Here is an 11,219-nt window from a genome sequence, read left to right on the forward strand (position 1 = left end):
GCCACCGCGCCCGGCCCTAGCTTCTTGTTTTTTTGAGATAGATTCTTGCTCTTGTCACCCAGACTGGAGTGCAGTGGCGCGATCTCTGCTCACTGCAACCTCTGCCTCCCAGGTTCAAGCAATTCTTTTGCCTCATCCTCCCAAGTAGCTGGGACTACAGGCATGCCACCACACCTGGCTAATTTTTGTATTTTTAGTAGAGATGAGGTTTCACCATGTTGTCCAGTATGGTCAGGAACTCCTGACCTCAAATGATTTGCCCACCTCGGCCTCCAAAGTGCTGGGATTACAGGTATCAGTCACCTCTCCCAGCCGGAAGAACTTATTTTATTATTACTTTTTTTGAGATGGAGTTTCACTCTTGTTGCCCAGGCTAGAGAACAATGGTGTGATTTCGCGCTGCCAGAATTTCTAAAAGTAGTGTCAGATTTCAGAGGACCTAAGAAAACTCATTAACAGCTGCTCTGGGTCTCAGCCCTTGAGGGTTACTCACTGAGACAGATAAAGTTTCAGAGCAAGGACCCATTTGACTGTTTGTTTGGGGCCAAGGAAAGGCTTCGCTGGAGCAATGGCTTCTGACATGGTCCTGGAAGCATTTCCATCGAGGAATGCTCCCAGCAGAGCAGATGGCGGGGCTAGAGAAGGCAGGGCACATTCAGCTCCTTAGCGAGGTCCAAGCCCCGGGTGGGAAAGGTGAGTAGCGGGAAGGGACGAAAGTGGCATCCGAGAGCAGACCCAGAGAAGCCTCAGGAAGTGAGCGCTGGGAGCCTCCGAAGCGTTGAGAGAGAGAGGGGGACTTGTGCACGCAGCTGGACGTGGGGCTTGTGAGGTGACACAGGCAGGCAGGGAGGTCGGGTCACTTGGGTCTCTAGAGAAAGAAACAGGGCCAAGGAGGGCCTGGAAGCTGGGTCTTTGCTGCTGAGAAGGTGTTCATTCTGTCAACTGAGTGGGAGAGGCAGTGATAGAGATGTTCATAAGAGGGTTTGAGAAGGTTCTTGTGGAATACACTTGCAACAAATGGCATGAGGAAGAGAGAGAGGGGGTCACAGGTAAGTTCCGATGAAAACTCAGATTCTGGGCTGGGTGCCGTGGCTCACGCCTGTAATGTCAACACTTTGGGAGGCTGAGTCGAGAGGATTCCTTGAGCCCAGGAGTTCCCTGGGTGACATAGCAAGACCCCGTCTCTACAAAAAAATTAATAATTATTAGCTGGACATGGTGGCGCACGCCTGTAGTCCAGCTGCTTAGGAGGCTGAGGCAGGAGAATCGCTTGAACTCGGGAGGCGGAGGTTGCAGTAAGCCGAGATCACACCACTGCATTCCAGCCTGGGCTACAGAGCGAGACTCCCATGTCAAAAAAAAAAAAAAAAAAAAAAAAAAAGGCCGGGCGCGGTGGCAGCACTTTGGGAGGCCGAGGCAGGTGGATCACGAGGTCAAGAGATCGAGACCTTCCTGGTCAACATGGTGAAACCCCGTCTCTACTAAAAATACAAAAGTTAGCTGGGCATGGTGGCACGTGCCTGTAATCCCAGCTACTCAGGAGGCTGAGGCAGGAGAATTGCCTGAACCCAGGAGGCGGAGGTTGCGGTGAGCCGAGATCGCGCCATTGCACTGCAGCCTGGGTAACAAGAGCGAAACTCCGTCTCAAAAAAAAAAAAAGAAAGAAAGAAACGAAGGTGCTCAGGTGCACTCCTGTCCATGCAGGCTGCCTTTTGTTCTGCCTTGACCCTGGCCTCCCACCGGCCTTGCTGAGGTCTTTGAGAGAAGGAAGTGGGCTGGGCAGAGGTGAGGAGGCAGAAGCCAATGGGAGGTCAGCCCTCTATTCTTTCCTGCAACATTTGCCAGAACAGCATGGGAGAGGCCAAGCTGGACTCCTGCTGGGGTGGGAGGAACTTGTATTCAGTGAACATTATTCACCTTCCTGGGCTTGCACACCAATGCCCCTGCAAGGGGCCACTTGCCCCCAGCCATGGCATTCCTGTAGAGTTGGCATGGGAGCCACGCTGCTCAGATGCCAAGGGTGGGGCTCTGAGGGCGCCAGGCCAGGGGAAGTGAAACCAAGCTCCCTGGATGCACCCACTTCCTGAATTGGCTGACCTGGGACAATTTAATTTCTCTCTCTGAGCCTTGGTTTCCTCATCTCTAAAAGGGGAGGCTTAAGTGAGCTAGCATCTCTAAAGCACCCTGCACAGTACCTGGCAAGTGGCAAGCATCTGTGAGGGTCAGTTGGTCCTTCTCTCTTTTCCTTTTTTTTTTGAGACTGAGTTTCACTCTTGTTGCCAAGTCCGGAGTGCAATGGCGTGATCTTAGCTCACTGCAACCTCTGCCTCTTGGGTTCAAGCAATTCTGCCTCAGCCTCCAGAGTAGCTGGGATTACAGGCAAGTGTCACCATGCCTCGCTAATTTTGTATTTTTTGTATAGACGGGGTTTCTCCATGTTGGTAAGGCTGGTCTCGAACTCCCGACCTCAGGTGATCTGCCCGCCTCAGCCTCCCAAAGTACTGGGATTACAGGTGTGAGCCACCAAGTCTGACAAGTCCTTCTCCCTTTTACTTATGGGGAAGGTTTGTCAGAAGGACAGAATGCTTGTCATGGGCCTGTCTTGAAGTGCTGGAAGGCTGCGTACTCCCCACCCCGGCATGCATCTTCATTGTGGTGGGTCTGTGGTCTGTCCTCCTGCATCCATGCTGTCTGTGAGGGGACTGTATCCCGCAGCCACTCTGGTGAGGAGGAGTTGCCTCATCTCTCTGGCCACCACCTTTGGTCTCATCACCTTTCTTCTTGACTATTGCAACAACCTGCTGTGGCTTCCTACTGCCCAGCCACCCCCTACTCTGCCCAGAGGGAGCCTTGTAGCCTACATATTCTGTCCCTACCCTCCTCTGCTGGAGAGGTGGAGTCCCAGCTTCAAGACTGGTCCTGCGACTCCTTTAGTCTTTGGTCCAAGCCACTGCTACGGCTTCCGGCTTCCGCGCACCTTTGCTCTGGGGACCGTCTCTGTGTCCTCATCTGTAAGTGGCTGGTCGTTGGGATAGTCCATTAAGAGGACCCATTGTCATCACCCCATTCTCTTGCTGCTCCAGGCTTTTTCCATTTCTTTGCTGTGATGGTGCTTGTCACAGTGCGTTATCCTCTGTCACCCCCAAAGACAGCCCCGAGTGTGGGAGACTGGTGGCCAGAGCATGTCCAGATTCCCGTAATTCCTCTTCCGGTGCCTGACAGTTGGCCATGCTCAGCTTCAAGCCATCATCTGCAAAAAAGCAATTCAGGGCTGTTTTCTAACCAGGAGGAGGAGCTGAGCAAGGCAGCCCTGGCTCTGAATCCTGGTCCTGTCCGTGACTTCCTAGTGACCTTCCCGAGTTTCAGATTCTTCGTTTGTAAAGCAGGCAGCATCCCCTGGGCATGTCCAGGGACTTGACAGCTGTGTGTCCCCTGGCCGCCCTTCACTCCTCGCCCTCCCTTGTCTTCTCTCTCCTGGAGCTGGGCCAAGCCCCAGCCTGACGGAGGTGAGCTGGGTTCCTGGAGAGATAGCATCGGAGGGTTTCAGACCTTGCAAAGGGCAAGCTAACAGATTACTCCTGGTGCCAGCCCTAGCTCTGCCAGTTCCTTCAATATTAGTCTTTTTTAAATTTTTATGTATTTTTAAAATTGTTTCTTAGGCGGGGCCTGATGGCTTATGCCTGTAATCCTAGCACTTTGGGAGGTCAAGGCGGGTAGGTCACTTGAGGTAAGGGGTTTGAAACCAGCCTAGCCAACATAGTGAAACCCCGTCTCTACTAAAAAATACCAAGTTAGCCAGATGTGGTGGCACATGCCTATAATCCCAGCTACTTGGGAGGCTGAGGCAGGAGAATGGCTTGAGCCCAGGAGGTGGAGGTTGCAGTGAGATTGTGCCACTGCACTCCAGCCTGAGTAAAAAAAGAGCAAAACTCCGTCTCAAAAAAAAAGAAAAAGGTTTTTGGTAAAATAGAGGCAAGGTCTATGTTGCCCAAGCTAGTCTCAAGCTCCTGAGCTCAAGCAATCCTCCTGCCTCAGCCTTCTAAAGTGCTGGGAATACAGCTGTGTGTTGCCACATCCAGCCTGAGATTGTTCTACAGCTGTGTCACTGAGGTGCACTGTTGCTGTGGAGTGGAGGCAGTAGGGCTGTGCACCCACCCAGCCCACTCTCGAGCCTAGGGTGAAAGTGGACCTGGGCGGCCCTCCCTGAGCAGAGGTGAGCGGGAGCCTTTGTTAACTCCTGCTTCCTCTTCCATGGGTGCCCCCACCCCCAGGGGTGACTGGGGCACCCCCAGGCAGGAGGTTGGGGTGGAGGTTGAGAGCTGCCACGACTTGCTCAGGTGCCTGCCTCGGGACAGAGCTCAGACCTCCAGGAGCCCGCAAGGACTCACGGCCTGGAAGTCCAGGCAGTCCAACTGGCCCACTCATGTGCCACCAGAAACCTAGATCAGCCCCACAGCTAAGTCCAGGTCGAGCTGCCACCCCAAGTGGTAACAGGGTACTTTGCTCAGGAACTCCTGGGCTGCAATCCCTCAGTTGCAGTGATTTATGTCAAGGGGTTGGGGGTGGAAGAAGTCTGGAGGAGTCATTGTGAAACTACAGCAGCAACATGAAGAGAACTGTATAGATGGGTTCCGCAACAGTGCGAATGTGCTTCACACCACTGAACTGGATGCTTAAAGATGGTTAAGAGGCCAGGGGCGGTGGCTCATGCCTGAAATCTCCCAGCACTTTGGGAGGCTGAGGTGCGTGGATCACATGAAGCCAGGAGTTCGAGACCAGCCTGGCCAACATGACAAAACTCCATCTCTACTAAAAATATAACAATTATCTGGGTGTGGTGGCACACACCTATAATCCCAGCTACTCAGGAGGCTGAGGCATGAGATCTCTTGGACTGAGAGGCGGAGGTTGCAGGGAGCTGAGAGAGGACTACTGTTCTTTATACTGTACTTTAGGCAACAGTGAGAGCCTCTGTCTCAAAAAAAAAAAAAACAAAACAAAACAAAAAAGCCTGGGCATGGTGGCTCACACCTGTAATCCTATCACTTTGGGAGGCCGAGGTAGGTGGATCACCTGAGGACAGGAGTTCAAAACCAGCCTGGACATCATGGTGAAACCCCATCTTTAAAAAATAAATAAATAAATAACAACAAAAAAAGATAGCTAAGATGACACATTTTATGTGCATTTCATCATGATTTAAAAGGTTTTGGCCAGGCATGGTGGCTCACACCTGTAATCCCAGCACTTTGGGAGGCTGAGGCGGTTGGATCATGGGGTCGGAAGTTCAAGACCAGCCTGGCCAAGATAATGAAACCCCATCTCTACTAAAAATACAAAAATTAGCTGGGTGTGGTGGTGGGCACCTGTAATTCCAGCTACTCGAGAGGCTGAGGTAGGAGAATCTCTTGCGCCCGGGCGGCAGAGATTGCGGTGAGCTGAGATTGCACCACTGCACTCCAGCCTGGGAGGCAGAGTGAGACTCTGTCTCAAAAAAATTAAAATAAAATAAAGTTTTAGGTCAGGTGTGGTGGTGCACACCTGTAGTCCCAGCTACCCAGGAAGCTGAGCCAGGATTGCTTGAGGCCAGGTGTTGGAGGCTGTAGTGAGTCAGGATCAGGCCACTGCACTCCAGCCTGGGCAACAGAGCAAGACTCCACCTCTTTTTTTTTTTTTTTTTTGAGACGGAGTTTCGCTCTCGTTGCCCAGGCTGGAGTACAATGGCGCGATCTCGGCTCACCGCAACCTCCGCCTCCTGGGTTCAGGCAATTCTCCTGCCTCAGCCTCCTGAGTAGCTGGGATTACAGGCACGCGCCACCATGCCCAGCTAATTTTTGTATTTTTAGTAGACACGGGGTTTCACCATGTTGACCAGGATGGTCTCGATCTCTTGACCTCGTGATCCACCCGCCTCGGCCTCCCAAAGTGCTGGGATTACAGGCTTGAGCCACCACGCCCGGCTAAGACTCCACCTCTTAAAAAAGGAAAAGAAAAAAAGAGAGAGAGACAGAGAAACAGAAAAAAGTGAACGTGGGTTGGCATAGTCCAGAGTTGTCCAAAAGGTGCTGGTCACGGGGCACACTTTTTTTTTTAAACAAAGACTTTACCTATATTACTTTTTTTTTTTCTTTCTTTCTTGAGACAAAGTCTTACTCCGTTGCCCAGGCTGGAATGCAGTGGCACAATCTCAACTCACTGCAACCTCCACCTCCCAGGTTCAGGTAATTCTCCTGCCTCAGCCTCCTGAGTAGCTGGGATTACAGGTGTGCACTAGCACACCCAGTTAGTTTTTGTATTTTTAGTAGAGATGGTGTTTCACCATGTTGATCAGGGTGGTCTCGAACTCCTGACCTCGTGATCCCCCTGCCTCGGCCTCCCAAAGTGCTGGGATTACAGGTGTGAGATTGCTTTTAAAGCTTAATTACAACAGTTTTCAAATGTACACAAAGGTAAAGAGAGGGAATTTTAAAAAACTCTCACGTACCCACTGGCTGCCTTTAAAAGTTATCCAGCAGAAGCTGATTTTATTTACTTCCACACAAACCTTCCCACACTCCAGAGTTATTTTAAAGGAATTCCATGCAGTATGATATTTCATCCATTTGTTTGTCAGTGCAGACGAACAATTTAAGTTGTAATAATTATGCTTGTATTTTTATTTTTTGCTTTTTTCTTTTACTTTTTTAAACATTAATTGCTGTTAGAATTGATATTTTATTATCATTATTATTTTATTTATTTATTTATGTACTTATTTATTTATTTGTTGAGACAGAGTCTCACTCTGTTGCCCAGGCTGGAGTGCAGAGGCATGATCTCGGCTCATTGCAACCTCCACCTGCTGGGTTCAAGAAATCCTCCTGCCTCAGTCTCCTGAGTAGCTGGGACTACAGGCACACTCCACCATGCCTGGCTAATTTCTGTATTTTTAGTAGAGACAGGGTTTCACCATATTGGTCAGGCTGGTGCCACACTCCTGACCTCAGGTGATCCACCTGCCTCAGCCTCCCAAAGTACTGGGATTACAGGCGTGAGCCACCTCGCCCAGCCTATTTATTTATTTTAGAGGCAGTATCTTCCTCTGTTGCCCAGGTTGAAGTGCAGTGGTATAGTCATAGGTCACTGCAGGCTCAAACTCCTGGGCTCAAGAGATTCTCCTGCCTTGGATCCGAAAGCGCTGGGATTACAGGGATGGGCCACTGCGCCTGGCCTAAATGGTGATAATTTTACAGTTTGCCTCGAACTAGCACTGAAGTCTGGGCAAGTCTGCTGGGGGGGCCTCCCACATGCAGGCAGTCTCTCTGCTGTGCCCTCCACCAGTGCTCAGGGCCACCTGCCTACAGGTACCCCTCTCCTTTCGCCTCCAAGGGAAGGCCAGGAGAAGTGACTTTTGAGGTTACTTGAGGGGCTTCTGTCTGATTTGGAAAAGGATGTGAAGCTAAAGCTGATGGTTTCAAAGGGGAATGCTTCCCGCTGGCGTATGGAAGCCATAGGTCTGACAGTCAGGTCCTGGTCTTGGGGGTCTCAGCCACCTGGCCACTCACTCCCCCACCTGGCCACCCACTCCCCCCTCACTTAGGCATCCACCTAGCGGGCTGCTCACACCCCCTTCAATCTGTCTGTGTTCAGCCAATCAACCAGTCCAGGACTATAGCCCTCCCTGCCCTGGGCCCTGGCTCCATGAAGCACCATGGGCCTTGGAAGGTCTCCCCAAATCATCCTGTCTCCCTAGCATTTTCTGCCAAGGCAGATATTTCCCTGGGCCCCTGCTCTGGTCCGCTTCCTTGGCACAGTTTGTAGCTGTGCCTGACACAGCCCACCTACATGGCTTCTGTCCCAAACCCGCAACCAGGCCATGTGACAGCCGCTGCCTGTACCCAAACATTCATCCAGCCCCACCCAAGACAGCCAGACAGGCACTCACACACCCTCACTGCCTGGCCCTGCCGCGCCCCCACCTCACCCTCCCTGTAAACCTACTGGGGCAGCAGCTTCCCCTACCTTCCGCTTGCTCCACCTCCTCCTGGAGCTGGGTCACACACAGATTCTCACGCCCTTGACAGGTTGGTCATGGCCCTGGTAGGTCTGAGGACAGGATGGGCACAGGACTGTGGGCAACATAGAAAGGTCGGGGAGAGCAGGCCTCCTACTCTGTGTCAGCTGCCAGACCCTGGAGCTTACTAGGCTGAGGGGAACAAAGAATGCACCAGAGGGGACAGTGACCATTGTCCCCAGGTTAGTCCACCGCAGGACTGATGGGGGAGTTCACAGTTTACGGAATGCCCTGTTGCATTGGTCCTCGGGAGGGGATGCTGAGATGCAGTTAGAGAGCAAAGGAGAGGAAGGGAGCTGGGCGTGGTGGCTCATGCCTATAAATCCTAGCACTTGGGGAGGCTGAAGTGGGAGGATTTCTTGAGGCCAGGAGTTTGAGACCAGCCTGGGCAACATAGCGAGACCCTGTCTCTAAAAAAAAATTGTTTAAATTAGCCAGGCATGGTGGCTGTATTCCCAGCTGCTTAGGAGGCTAAGGTGGGAGGAACAGTTGAGCCCAGGAGTTGGAGGCCACAGTGAGCTATGATTATGCCACTGCACTCCAGCCTGGGCAACAAAGCAAGACCCTGTTTCAAAAGAAAAAAAAAAAAAACAAGGAGGAAGGAGATTGGGCAGACGGCGCCACCAGATCTGACCCTGCCGCGCGATCTGACTGCTCTGGATCTGACTGCCTGACAGAGGAGTCCCCCATTAGATAGAAAAGGCCCTGATACTACTGTCTTGCTTAGTCACTGTCCACCAAGGAAGAGGGTGACCTCGATGTGAGAGCTGAGAGGACCCTGAAGGCACTGACAGCTGGGCAGTGACTGAGTCCTTCTGAAGGGGCATGTCACCTTCCCCACTCAGTCGTGCTGGGCCAGGCTGGGTAGCAGGCGCTGTGGCTGCAGACATGAAGCCTTTAGAATGGAAGCTGGTTGACAGCAGGACTACTGCCTCCTAGACTCTGTCACCACCCATCTGCTACAGGCCAGGACCCACGAGGCCCCTGGCATGCGTAAGTGAATGTGTGCAGGAATGAGGACATACTCTTCCTCTAAAGAATCCTGGCGGCGTGAGATTCTGGAACTTGACCTCAGGGACCTGCATTCACATCAGTCCTGGCCCGTCTTAGCTTTGTGACCTTTAACCTGACCTAGGCCTTAAGTTTCCTTGTTGGTGAAGTGAGAGAGTGATGATGCCTGTCATGATATTTCATTTTCTTTTCTTTTTTTTGAGACGGAGTTTCGCTCTTGTTACCCAGGCTGGAGTGCAATGGCGCGATCTCGGCTCACCGCAACCTCCGCCTCCTTGGTTCAGGCAATTCTCCTGCCTCAGCCTCCTGAGTAGCTGGGATTACAGGCACGCACCACCATGCCCAGCTAATTTTTTGTATTTTTAGTAGAGACGGGGTTTCACCATGTTGACCAGGATGGTCTCGATCTCTTGACCTCGTGATCCACCCGCCTCGGCCTCTCAAAGTGCTGGGATTACAGGCATGAGCCACCGCACCTGGCCCAATTTTTTTTTCTTTTTCTTTTCTTTGAGATGGAATCTCACTCCAACCCAGGAGGCGGAGGTTGCAGTAAGCCAAGATTGTGTCACTTCAACCAGGCTGGAGTGCAACCTCTGCCTCCTGAGTTCAAGAGATTCTCCTGCTTCAGCCTCCCAAGTAGCTGGGACTACAGGCATGTGCCACCACACCTGGCAAACATATATATATATATATATTTGAGACAGAATCTCGCTCTGTCACCAGGTTGGAGTGCGGTGGTGCAATCTTGGCTCACTGCAACCTCCACCTTCTGGGTTCAAGCGATTCTCCTGCCTCTGCCTCCCAAGTAGCTGGGACTACAGGCACACGCCACCATGCCCAGCTAATTTTTGTATTTTTAGTAGAGATGGGGTTTCACCATGTTGGTCAGTATGGTCTCGATCTCTTTGACCTCATGATCCACCCGCCTTGGTCTCCCAAAGTACTGGGATTACAGGCGTGAGCCACAGCACCAGGCTTTTTTGTTTTTTTTTTGTTTTTTTTTTTTGTTTTTTTTTTTGAGACGGAGTTTCACTCTTGTTACCCAGGCTGGAGTGCAATGGTGCGATCTCGGCTCACCGCAACCTCCACCTCCTGGGTTCGAGCAATTCTCCTGCCTCAGCCTCCTGAGTAGCTGGGACTACAGGCACGCACCACCATGCCCAGCCAATTTTTATATTTTTAATAGAGACGGGGTTTCACCATGTTCACCAGGATGGTCTCGATCTCTTGACCTCATGATCCACCTGCCTCGGCCTCCCAAAGTGCTAGGATTACAGGCGTGAGCCACCGTGCCTGGCCCTTTTTTGTATTTTAAGTAGAGACGGGTTTTGCCATGTTGGCCAGGTTGGTCTCAAACTCCTGAACTCAAATAATCCACTGCCTTGATCTCCCGAAGTGTTGGGATTAGAGGTGTGAACCACGCCGGTCATGATGTAGAATCATGTGTATGCCATGATCTTTCTTAGGTGCACCAGAAAATGTCACCCCCATGTAAGAAAAGGAACAGGAAGGCCGGGTGCGGTGGCTCAAACCTGTAATCCCAGCACTTTGGGAGGCCGAGGTGGGTGAATCACAAGGTCGAGAGATCGAGACCAACCTGGTCAACATGGTGAAACCCCGTCTCTACTAAAAATACAAAAAATTAGCTGGGCATGGTGGCGCGTGCCTATAATCCCAGCTACTCAGGAGGCTGAGGCAGGAGAACTGCCTGAACCCAGGAGGCGGAGGTTGCGGTGAGCCGAGATCGCGCCATTGCACTCCAGCCTGGGTAACAAGAGCGAAACTCCGTCTCAAAAAAAAAAAAAGAAAAAAAAAAAGGAACAGGAAGAAAATACTCCAGGCATTGTTAACAGTCATTGTCTCTGGGTGATTTTTTTTTAAGTTTTTTTTTTTTTTTTTTTTGAGGCGGAGTTTCACTCTTGTTACCCAGGCTGGAGTGCAATGGCGCGATCTCGGCTCACCGCAACCTCTGCCTCCCGGGTTCAGGCAATTCTCCTGCCTCAGCCTCCTGAGTAGCTGGGATTACAGGCACGCGCCACCATGCCCAGCTAATTTTTTTTGTATTTTTAGTAGAGACAGGGTTTCACCATGTTGACCAGGATGGTCTCGATCTCTTGACCTCGTGATCCACCTGCCTCGGCCTCCCAAAGTGCTG

This window comes from Saimiri boliviensis, chromosome 20 (genome assembly GCF_048565385.1).
Source record: "Saimiri boliviensis isolate mSaiBol1 chromosome 20, mSaiBol1.pri, whole genome shotgun sequence".
Taxonomy (NCBI): Eukaryota; Metazoa; Chordata; class Mammalia; order Primates; family Cebidae; genus Saimiri; species Saimiri boliviensis.